The sequence below is a fragment of the Tamandua tetradactyla genome, chromosome 11, assembly GCF_023851605.1.
Source record: "Tamandua tetradactyla isolate mTamTet1 chromosome 11, mTamTet1.pri, whole genome shotgun sequence".
Lineage (NCBI taxonomy): Eukaryota > Metazoa > Chordata > Mammalia > Pilosa > Myrmecophagidae > Tamandua > Tamandua tetradactyla.
This window is the reverse complement of record NC_135337.1, coordinates 64868180-64879675: the sequence shown is the minus strand read 5'-3', so window position 1 is coordinate 64879675 and position 11496 is coordinate 64868180. Positions and strand designations below refer to the sequence as shown.

At 38.6% G+C, this 11496-nt stretch overlaps 1 pseudogene; it reads left to right on the top strand.

Annotated features, from left to right (window-relative positions):
• Positions 1–237: 237 nt before the first annotated feature.
• Positions 238–1208, top strand: LOC143649149 (ferritin heavy chain pseudogene; annotated as a pseudogene).
• Positions 1209–11496: the final 10288 nt, after the last annotated feature.

Here is an 11496-nt window from a genome sequence, read left to right as displayed (position 1 = left end):
CGCTCGGCGCCACCCCAGCTGCCCGCGGTGCCACCCCAGTTGCCCTCGGCCACCGCTCCAGCCCCGCGGCCTCTCCTCGCCTGCCCGCCATGACACCCCAGTCCCACTGCACGTGCGCACGTGCGCACGCACGCCACAGCCACAGCCGGGGCTCACACACCGCGGTGATGTCCACGTCCCCACGCACATGCGCACGCGCGCCACAGCCACAGCCACAGCTGCGGCTCAGAGGCCGCCATGACGCCCGCGTCCCGCCGCAGTGCGCCCGGACCACAGTGGGGGTCAGAGGCCGCCAGCAATGGCCAGATCAACCCAGAGCTCTACGCCTGTTATGTCTACCTGCTAATGTCTCACCGCTTTGACCGTGATGATGTGGCTTCCAAGAACTTTGCCAAGTATTTTCTTCACCAGTCTCATGAGGAGAGGGAACATGCTGAGAAACACGAATTGCAGAACCAACGAGGCGGCCAGATCTTCCTTCAGGATATCAAGAAACCAGAAGGAGACGGCTGGGAGAGCGGGCTGAATGCAATGTGCATTACACTTGGAAAAGACGGTGAATCAGTCCCTACTGGAACTGCATCAAGTGGCCGCTGACAAACACGACCTCCATTTGTGTGGCTTCATTGAGACGTGTTACCTGAATGAACAGGTGAAATCCAGCAGAGTTGGGTGACTACCAACCAGCTGGCGCTAGGTGGGGCCCCGGATTCCAGCTTGGCAGAGTATCTCTTTGACACGCACCTGGGAAACAGTGATGATGAAAGCTCAGCCTTAGGCCCCAGAGTCACGGGGGGGGCGGGGGGGACTTCTGTGATCACCGCGGCAGTGCATGCATGTTGGGTTTACCTTGGCCTTTTCTATGAGTTGTATCAACACCCACCAAGTTCTTTCATTCGTACCATTCCTTCAAATAAAATAATTTGGTACACCCCCCCCCCTCCCAAAAAAAGAAAAGTTCCCTAGAGAAAGAAAAGGCCAAAAACAAAACGAAGTGGAAAGAACTCCAAACCAAGCCAAACCTATAGCTCCTCCATCTTTCTGTACCCAACCCTTCCCCCATAGCTGCCCTGTCTGGTTCCTCTTCACTCCTGGGGAAAGACTATCTAGTCCAGACTCCTTTAAAGATAAAGCCTTCCAGAGAAACTGGCTGCCTGCTAGAGCAGAAGTTAAACATTGGACCTGAGCTGAATCAAGAGCTAAAATGAAAGATTTCCCAAATAATTTGGGGTGCACATGATCCAGGGCTAGCTGACCAATATGAGCTTGTACACGCTATGGTCAAAACCTCAGGTGCTCCGTCCTGCATGCCAAAAGCTGGTTAGATCAACCAGGAGAGGCACCAACAAGATCCCCCTTTCCACGATACATCTAAGAGGCAAATGGACTTGAGAAATAGGGCGAGGTTTCTGGAAGAATGCACATCAGGGGTAAGGAAATCTTAAAAGTCTCCTCCACAAATTATGCTGGGAAAGCTTTAGACCTCATACTAAACGAAATAGCCACAACTTGGCACACCTGCCAAGAACAAAATTTCTGATAAATTTAGGAGTGGAGCAGAAAAAGCCAGCTCTTTAATTTAGAGAGTTTTGTATTTCTGTATTTTTATGTCTGACTCGTGACTGAAAAGTATTTGAAGTTATAAGCTCTCTTTTTGTGTCTGTTGGTTTCATTGATGTATATTTCTCTAACTGCAGATGGTAATGCCAAATTAACAAATAAAAATCCTTAAAAGAGCTGTACTCAAATTGCTTAGAAATAAATAAGCACATATATAAATTGATACTCCTAAAATTCCACAAATCGATGAAACCGAATACCTCCGATGTAAAAAGAGTTTCATAGAATTAAATCCAAATTTTAAAAATATATTAATAAAAATCAAGGATGCCCACTGTCACCACTATTATTCAACAATATACTGGAAATCTAGTTAGCAATTGCACAACAAAAAGCAATAGAAGGCATCCACATTGGAAACATTGTTCCTGATCTTAGGGGGAAAGAAAACATTCGGACTTTCACCATTGTCTATAATAGTAGCAGTAGATTTTCCATATATCATAGATTCCTGTTAAACAGTCCTTTTTATTTCTGTGGGATCAGTAGTAATGTCCTCCTCTCATTTCTGATTTTATTTATGTCTTCTCTCTTTTTTTCTTTGTTAATGTAGCTAAGGGTTTTTCAATTTCGTTGATCTTTTCAAAGAAACAACTTTTGGTTTTAATAATGTTCTCTGATGTTTTTTTTATTCTCTATTCCATTTATTTCTGCTCTCATCTTTGTTAACAGTGTCTTTCCTTCTGCTTCCTTTGGGCTTATTTTGCTGCTCCTTTTCCAGTTCCTCTAGGCCTGCAGTTGGGTCTTTATTTTAGCTCTTTCTTCTTTTCTTAGTATAAGCATTTAGTGCTCAGCCCTGACTTCACTGCATCCCATAAGTTTTGATATGTTGTGTTCTTAGCTTCATTTGTCTTAAGATATTTACTGATTTCCTTTGCAGTTTCTACTTTGACCTATTGGTTATTTAAGATTGTGTTATTTAATTTCCATATGTTAATTTTCTAGTCCTCTGCCTGTTATTGAGTCCAGCTTCATTCTATTGTGTCAGAGAAGATACTTTGTATAATTTCAATCTTTTAAAATTTATGAAGACTTATTTTGTGACCCCCTACACATGGTCTGGCCTGGAGAATGATTGGTGTTCACTTGAGAAGAGTGTATCCTGTTATTTTGGGGTAAAATTTGTACATGTCTCCTGGGTCTAGTTCATTTACCATATTATTCACATTCACTGTTTCCTTATTGATCTTCTATCTTGATGTTCTATCTATTAATGAAAGTGTTGTATTTAAATCTCCAACAGTTATTGTAGAGTTGTCTGTTTCTCCCTTCAGTTTGCCAGTGTTTGCTTCAGGTATTATGGGGCACCATGGTTATGTGCATAGATATTTATGATTGATATGTATGACTTTTTGGTGGACTGACCCTTTTATTAATAGATGGTGTCCCTTTTTATCGCATATAATGGCTTTTGAGTTAAAGTCTATTTTGTCTGATATTAATATAGCTACCCCTGCTCTTTTTTGGTTACTATTTGAATGGATTGTCATTCTCTGTCTTTTCACTTTATTTGGATTTTTGGATCTAAGGTGAGTCTCTTGTGACGACATATAATGGAATCATGCTTTTATCATTCTGCCAATCTGTATCTGTTGGTTGTGGAGTTTAATCCTATAATATTCAGTGTCATTACTGTAAAGGCAATATTTACTTTAGCCTCTTTACCCTTTGGATTTTATAAATCATATCCTTTGTCTCTCTTTTCCTTTATTGCAGCCTCCTTTTCTGTCAAGTTGTGATCTTTTGTGATGTATCAGATGGACCCCTTTCTCATTTCTGTTTCTGTTTTATTTTGTTAAAAATTAAGTATGCTATACTTTCTGTTTGTTTATCCAGGGGATTGTGTTACATAACCTACATGTATAATCTACTTTGAAAAGATACCAACTTAGCTTCAAGAGCATATATATCTCTCTGGTTCCCCTCTTTATGCTGTTTTTGTCCAATTTTACCACTTCATATTTTCATGTCCATTATCAGGAAACATACCTTTTTCTTGTTCAATTGCATCCTTACTTTTATAGGAAATAAAGAGTGGAGCTGTATATTGAGAGTGTAGTACCACTGAGTTTTGATTTACCCTTTTAGTTACCCTTACTGAAGATCTTTTTATCTTCATACAACTCCAAGCTGCTCTCTCCTGTCTTATCCTTTCAGCCTGCCGAACTTCCTTTAGTAGTCTTTGTAGTAATTCTCTGTTTCTGTTTATCTGTGAATATTTAAAATTCTCCCTCATTTTTGAAGGACAGTTTTACTGGATAAAGAATTTGGGGCTGGCAGGTTTTCTCTTTCAGTACCTTAAGTGTGTCACACCTTCTCTCTTCCATGGTTTCTGATGAGAAATCAACACTTAGTCTTATTGAGGATGCTCTACATGTGACAAACTGCTTTTCTCTTGCTGCTTTCAGAATTCTCTTTATCTTTGGCATTTGATATTCTGACTAGTAAATGTCTCAGAGTAGGTCTATTAGTGTTTTTTCTGTTTGAAGTATATTGTGTTTCTTGGACCTGTGTGTCTTTCACAAGAGTTGAGAAAGTTTCAGCCATTATTTCATCACATATTCTTTCTGCCCCCTTTTCTTATCTTCTCCTTCAGGGACACCATGATGCATATGCTTCTCTGCCTCATGTTGTCACTCAATTCCCTGAGACTTGCTCAATTTTTTACCTATTTCACCATCTGTTCGTCTGACTGTATGATTTTAATTGTGCGATTTTATATGTTGCTGATTCTTTCTTCTGCCTGTTCAAATCTGCTACTGTATACCTGTAGTATATTTTTAATCTTCATCATTGTGCCTTTCATCTTCATTGTTTCTGTTGTGTATCTTTTTTTAACTTTCTAATTCTTCTTTTGGTCACAGCACCTTCTTAATATCCTTCAGTTCTATAGCCACCATTAGTTTATTTATATCCTGATTTTCTTTCATCTCCTGGAATTGATTTAGGAAATTTGTTTGAACTTCAATTAGTACTTGCAATTCTGTGTCTTGTGCTCTGAAGTTTTAATTTGTTCCCTTGACTGAGCCATATATTCCTGTTTCTTAGTATGTCTTGTGATTTTTTTGCTGTTGTCTGGCATCTTATTATTTTAATGTGTTAACTCTGAAGGTCACTTTCTCTCCCCTTGGGTTTTATTTTGATTAGTTTTGTATTAAGGCTCTTCTATGACACTTGGCCCAACTTATACTGGATATTTAGAGTAGCCCAAGTTTAACTGTTCACATTTTCTCAGTTCTTCTTTCTGCACCTGATTCTTGCCTTGGATATTTGGTACAGTTTTTTAAGATTGTGCTTTTGCGTGCAGTTGTTTCACCTCCAGGAGAAAGCATTCTTACCTCTGTCCTTCTCTAGTAATCTTGATCAGTTCTGTTTGGTTTTGTGGAGAATTTTCTCCCTAGCTCCTATTATTTGTTTAAATTCTCTCCCTCACGCAGTACCCACTTGTTCTAGTTTCCTAGCTGCCAGAATGCAATATACCAGGAACAGAATAGCTTTTCAAAAGGGGAATTTAATAAGTTGCTAGTTAACAGTTCTAAGGCCAAGAAAATGTCCCAATTCAAACAAGTCTATAGAAATGTCCAATCTAAGGCATCTAGAGAAAGATACCTTGGTTCAAGAAGTCTGATGAAGTTCAGGGTTTCTCTATCAAGTGAGAAGGCACATGGCAAACATAGTTAGGACTTCTCTCTCAGCTGGAAGGGCACATGGTGAACATGGAGTCATTTGCTAGCTTTCTCTCCTGGCTTCCTGTTTCATGAAGCTCCCTGGGAGGAGTTTTCCTCCTTGGTTGCTGGTTAGGGGACTCTCTGCTCTCTCTCATTCTCTCTCATTCTCCAAAATGTTTCCTCCTTTACAAGATTCCAGTAAACTAATCAAGACCCCCACCTGAATGGGTGGAGACACGTCTCCACCTAATCCAGCTTAACAACCACTCTTGATTAAATCACATCTCCAGGGAGATGACCTAATTATAGTTTCAAACATACCATACTGAATAGGGAATAGAAGAAACAGCCATCTTTACAAAATGGGATTAAGATTAAAACATGGCTTTTTTTTTTTAAAGGGTATGTACATCCTTTCAAACCAACACACCAGTTTTCATTACACTTCTGGGACCCATGCTGTCTTACAGCAGTTCAGTACCCCCCTGGCCCCACACACACCTTTTTTTTTTTCCATGAGACTTTTCTACCTCTGGTTTCTTCCCTGTTAGGGTATTCCACTCTAGGGAACCAGACAGGATCAATCCAGAAAGTTCCATTTTGCACTTAGGTGGTCCAGGAAACAGAGACTGAACCAATTTTGTGTACGTCATCCCAACAGTTCTGCTGCAGTCTCTTTTTCTCTTGGGGGACTTTTGTTCTCCCCTCCTCAGCCACTTTTGTTCTGCCTTGGATTTGTGTAGACATGGGTCCTTGTGCCTGCATGGGCATGGAGTTCTAACCTGCTGACATGAGTGGCTTTATGGTCTGTATCCACAGCAGGAAGGCCCCAGGCCATGCTGCCTCTGTTCAACTCTTCAGCTGTGGAGGATGAGTGGGAGAGGTCTCAACTGGTGTGATCAGTATGTAAATGTCCTACCTGATTTGGGTGTTTTATTTATTTATTTATTTACTTACTTACTTACTTACTTTGATTCAGCATTTGTGGAGTGCTTCTCCATTCTCTGACTTACCATAGAGTTCCAAGCAAGTAGAATTTCTCCTTTTATTAGCTGATGATTAAGAGAGAATTTTCCAAGAGATGACTTATATCACTTTGCTGAAGACATCACTCCTCTAAATCCAAATGTTCTAAAAATTGTAGGGCACCTAATCTAGGTAAAACTTTGGCAAACAGGACTAGTTTAATATTGTTAGTTAAATAAAAATAGCTATGCCTTCTGAATTATCAGTGTTAAATACAAGTATACGATTTTATTCTACCTGGGTATGTTCTTCCTAATTGTATGCAGGTTTGCTGATCAAATCTACTAGCACTATATCTGCTAGATGTTTAAAATGAGGAAAAACTATAAATTTCTGATTAATCAAATTGAATTGTTTTTCTGACAAACTTTATTTCAAGAGTTATTGTGTTTTGTAGCAATGCTGAAGCGAAGACAATTTCCAAGATCTTTTGCAAACTTAAGTATGTAAGTTATGCAGCATGCATTTTTCTTAAGAAAAAGAACAGTTTTGCCTTAAAGTAAATTGCTTTGGTGTTGTAGAATGAGAAATAGGAAAGTACAGCACAAAACCTAAATGGATATAAAAAGTTATAGAAGGTTTGCGGAAATGAATTCTATTTGACGCTGTCAATGCTGACTAAGAGTTCATAGGCTTAGTTATAAGATTTTTAAAGAGCTTTCATATCAATAGTATTTTCATGTAAAATTAGAATTTGGTTTTCTCTGTTAAAATGATGAAATTTACTTGGATTATACCTCGCTTTTGGTGACGTATTTTAAATAAATGTTTTTTCTTAATCCTCACAGTAATCTGCCTAGAAGGCAAAGATTTTATGTTTTATCAGATTAATATCCTCATTGATATTTCTATTGATGTTACCCTTTATTCTTTAAGTGACCAAGTCTTCTCACCTTTAAAAGAACTAAGTTTTTGTTAATTTTTTTTGCAATCGTGTTACCACCCCTGATACTTTTGTAATCTTTTATTGTCACTTTGGTTAAGTAGGTAGCCATTATTATCAGTGACTTCTGATCCTCTTTAGCTAAGTGTTCATACCTTCTGACCAATTTTGACATTTTGCCTCTCAAAAGAAAACTGTAAAGAATATCTTTTTTTTTTTTAATTTCAAACTGTCTTTGGAATTTTCCAGGGGGCCCCTGGAAATGCACAAAGGATTTGTTCTTTCACCTTATAAAAAGAGAGGTGCTAGAAATAAGTTCATTTGATATGTTTGCTTAAAAAGTATTGTCAAATTAGAAAGGATTTTCTAACATTCTTTTGATTAATTATATTTTGGTAAAAATCTAGTCATATAAATATTTAGATTATATAAAATCCCTAGATATTTCAACATATTCACATTGTCCATGATATGCCTTGATATTAATCTGCATGATATTAAATGACAGTATAGTGTTATTGGTCATAGTATTAATTATTCTTAAAAAAAAAAAAAAAGCTGCATGCCACAAAAATAACCGTATTTCCTAATCAGTTACATTGCTTTACTCTGCTGCTTCTCTGATAGTGCTTGTTATCAGCTACAGGTCAGAGTTTCATCTTCAGCAATAAAAAAAAAGGACTTTTAAATGAGAAACAAGTCAAGTATATGAATTATATTCTACCTGGCAATTAACATAACTGGGAAAACTGTCAAGATGGGACAGGGTCAAATACCTCAAGTGGCAGGATCCCTTTGGACATCTTCAAATGGACTTTAAACAGCTACATCCTTCTATGAGACATGAATACGTCCTTGTTATCTTATGTTTACTTTCTGGAAAGATAGAGGCTTTTTCTTGTCACAAGTCTACTGCCCTCTCAGTACTTAAAAAAATTATTAGACTTTGTTTCTTCACCTGAGGCAGTCCTGCTGTTCTTTCAAATGAGAGAAGCTCCCAGTTTACTGAAACTATAACCAAGGAATTTTGCAAGCTCTCACCCATCAAGCAAACATTTCACTGGTTCTACCAAACACAATTTGTCAGGAAAGGTAAAAATGAACAAATGGTATGTTCAAACTTAACTGTTTGAATCCTCTCTTTCTACCTTGGCCTAAGGTTCTTCCCTTAGCCTTGATGACCATAAGACCTAGCCCACTGGGAAAATACCAGGTAACCCCTATGAAATCAGAGGCTTATTATTTCAGCTACCTTACCAGGCTCTAACCTATTACAATGTGAACTTACTAATTATTGTAAGGACTATTCACATATACTCCGTTCTATTATTCACAGGTATAGACTGCCTTCCCTGAGATTCCTCTGCAGTATACTCTGTATGACCTTCAACCCAGAAGAGACATCAACAAAAGACTGCTTTAGATCTATTCTCCTGCAAAGGAGAAGCTAAGGCTACTGATAATTATGCCTAAAAGTCACCCTTGGAGAACCTCTGTTGTTGCTTAGATGTGGCCTTTCTCTCTATGCCAACCTGACAGGTGAACCTACTGCCTTCCCCAGTACATGGGACATAACTCCCAAGGGTGTAAATCTCCCTGGGAATGTGGGACCTGACTCTTAGGGACGAGATATGACTCAGCATCATGGAAATGAGAAAGCCTTTTTGACCAAAAGGGGAAAGAGAGAAATGAGACAAAATAAAGTCTCAGTGGCTGAGAGATTTCGAACAAAGATGAGAGGTTATCCTGGAGGTTATTCTCATGCATTCTATAGATACCCCTTTTTAGTTTATGATACTGGAGTGGCTAGAGGGAAGTACCCAAAACTGCTGAGCTGTGTTGCAGTAGCCCTGATTCTTGAGGAAGACTGTATAACTATATAGCTTTTACAGTGTTACTGTGTGATTGTGAAGACCTTGTGTCTGATGCTCCTTTTATCCAGGGTATGGAGAGATGAGTAAAAAAAAATTAAGGATAAAAATAAATAAATAATAGGAGGAAATAAAGAGTAAAATCAGGTAGCTTGAAATACTATGGGTCAATGAGAGGGAAGGGCAAGAGGTATGGGTATATGAGTTCCTTTGTTTTTTTTATTTATTTATTTTTCTTTAGTGATGCAAATGTTCTAAAAATGATCATGGTGATGAATATACAACTATGTGATGATACAGTGAGTCACTGATTGTACACCATGTATGGACTGTATGTGTGTGAAGATTTCTCATTAAAAATATTTTTTAAAAGACTGCTTTAGATTCTAAATGGAAAGGACCTTATTATGTCTGATTGACCACCACTATGGCAGAAAAAATGCAGGGAATTGACTCCTGGGTCCACCTGTCACAACAGAAATGTGCTTCAAGCCCCTGAGATCTCCCATTTTGGATCTCAAGCTAAAATTGGCACAAGGATTTCACAAGCAGATGACATCTCATGTAAACACTTCTGCCCAAGACAAAAGCACAAGTAGATGATACCCAAGATCACAGACCAAGACACACCTGAATTTCCTTATCATATTCTATTTCTCTTCCTTTTCACCATCTGTCTAAACATTCTCTTATTCATCCTATACCCCTTACAATGCCCAATTTCCATCCCCAAGAATACTCTACCTTCACCATGATTTTCTTTTATCTCCTTTTTACCCTATTTCTGCCCTATGTACTCTTATCTTGAACACATTCCTTTGTCCTTCTAGCACATCATATACCAAATGAAACCAATCAGAGTCATTTTTGAGTATATGTTCAGTCCTCACATAGTCCTTAAGCAAATGTTACTCTAATAACATCCTCCTCACACTTGTAAACTTAGCCCTCACAGGAAATATCAGATATCCAATCAGATAGATACCCTTTTTGATATGACTCTGGGCTATGCCTTAAGACACACCAAGACTGGGATTACGAAGTGGCCTCTCTAGCCCAGGAAACATGGTGTTATTATTAGAAACCAGACAGATAACAAAAGTCACCCTGTAAGACATAGTAAAAGTTCATTTTCTGTATGGCAAGACTCCTTTACTTTCATGAGACAGGAGCACACTGTACAGACCAGATGCCCTTTAGAGGCACAATTTTTCTCCAAGCATCCCAAGCCTTTAATAACCTAAGAGCTTACTCCTCTCAATCACAAATTTCTGATTGGCTAATAGGTCAGGCAAAGGAAATTATTGATTAAATGGTACCAAGATATCAGATAACAATGAAGATGATGATGGTTATTATTCTGTTTTGGAGTTTACACCCAATTAGCTCTACATACCAATATCCCATTCCTTAAAGGCCACAGATACACTTACTAAGTGTTTCAATGACATCATTTTGTACGTGGACACAAACCATACAAAGTACAACTGTAAATTAGGTTAGTCCCTGTGATAAAGCTTATGCTGTTCCCCAAATGGCTATTTATGATACACTTCCAAAGAGAAAATTAGAAACATAAGGGCTTTAATGACCTCTTCCCATACTATAAAATCTTGGGAAGAGACTTCTGCCAACTAGAGACAGCTGTAAATGGATCATGGAAAAACTGTAACCCAGGCTAAAATCATAGGGTGCTCTGTTCTTGGTACTGTTTCCCTTGTCATTGAGAAAGGCATCTCCAGTGTTGGAAGATATATTGTAAGATTGCATATGGTTTTAGAATTAGAGAAATTTGTCTACCAACCCCCCCACCACCACCAGCCCCTTCCCTCCCAGGGCAAGCAACAACTCACCCAGATGACAAAATACTGGAACTTCACAAAATAACTCTACAAAATTGGGTAGCATTAGACTGTATTCTGGCTTCCCAAGGCAGTGTGTATGCACAAGTGAGTACCCAGGGCTATATATTTGTAAATGATAGTCAAGAGGATGTTTACCAAAGAGCACGGGCAGCAGAAGCTCATGCTAGAGAAGCAGCCAAATCAGCTTACACTCCTCCCAAATCTGATTGATCCGAGTCTCCTTTTGGTTGGCTTCTATGATCATGGGGACCTTGGCTCTGAGATGTCCTAATAGGGGCACTTGTTATCCTTTTAGTCATATTCATAATATCTCTCAATGATGGTCAAATCTTTCTTCTTTCAAATGCTACTATGATACCCTTAATTCAACCAATGATAGCACTGAAAATACAAAACGAGTATGAATGGGACAATGAGAATCTTGAACTTCAGCTGACCCATGAAATCAGTGGTGAAGCATGAGAGTGTCTTTCAGTGGTAAACAGAAACTAACAACATCTTTGATCAAACCCTCATAACTGAGGGAATGACTAAAAAGGGAAAAATTGATAAAATGGTATTTA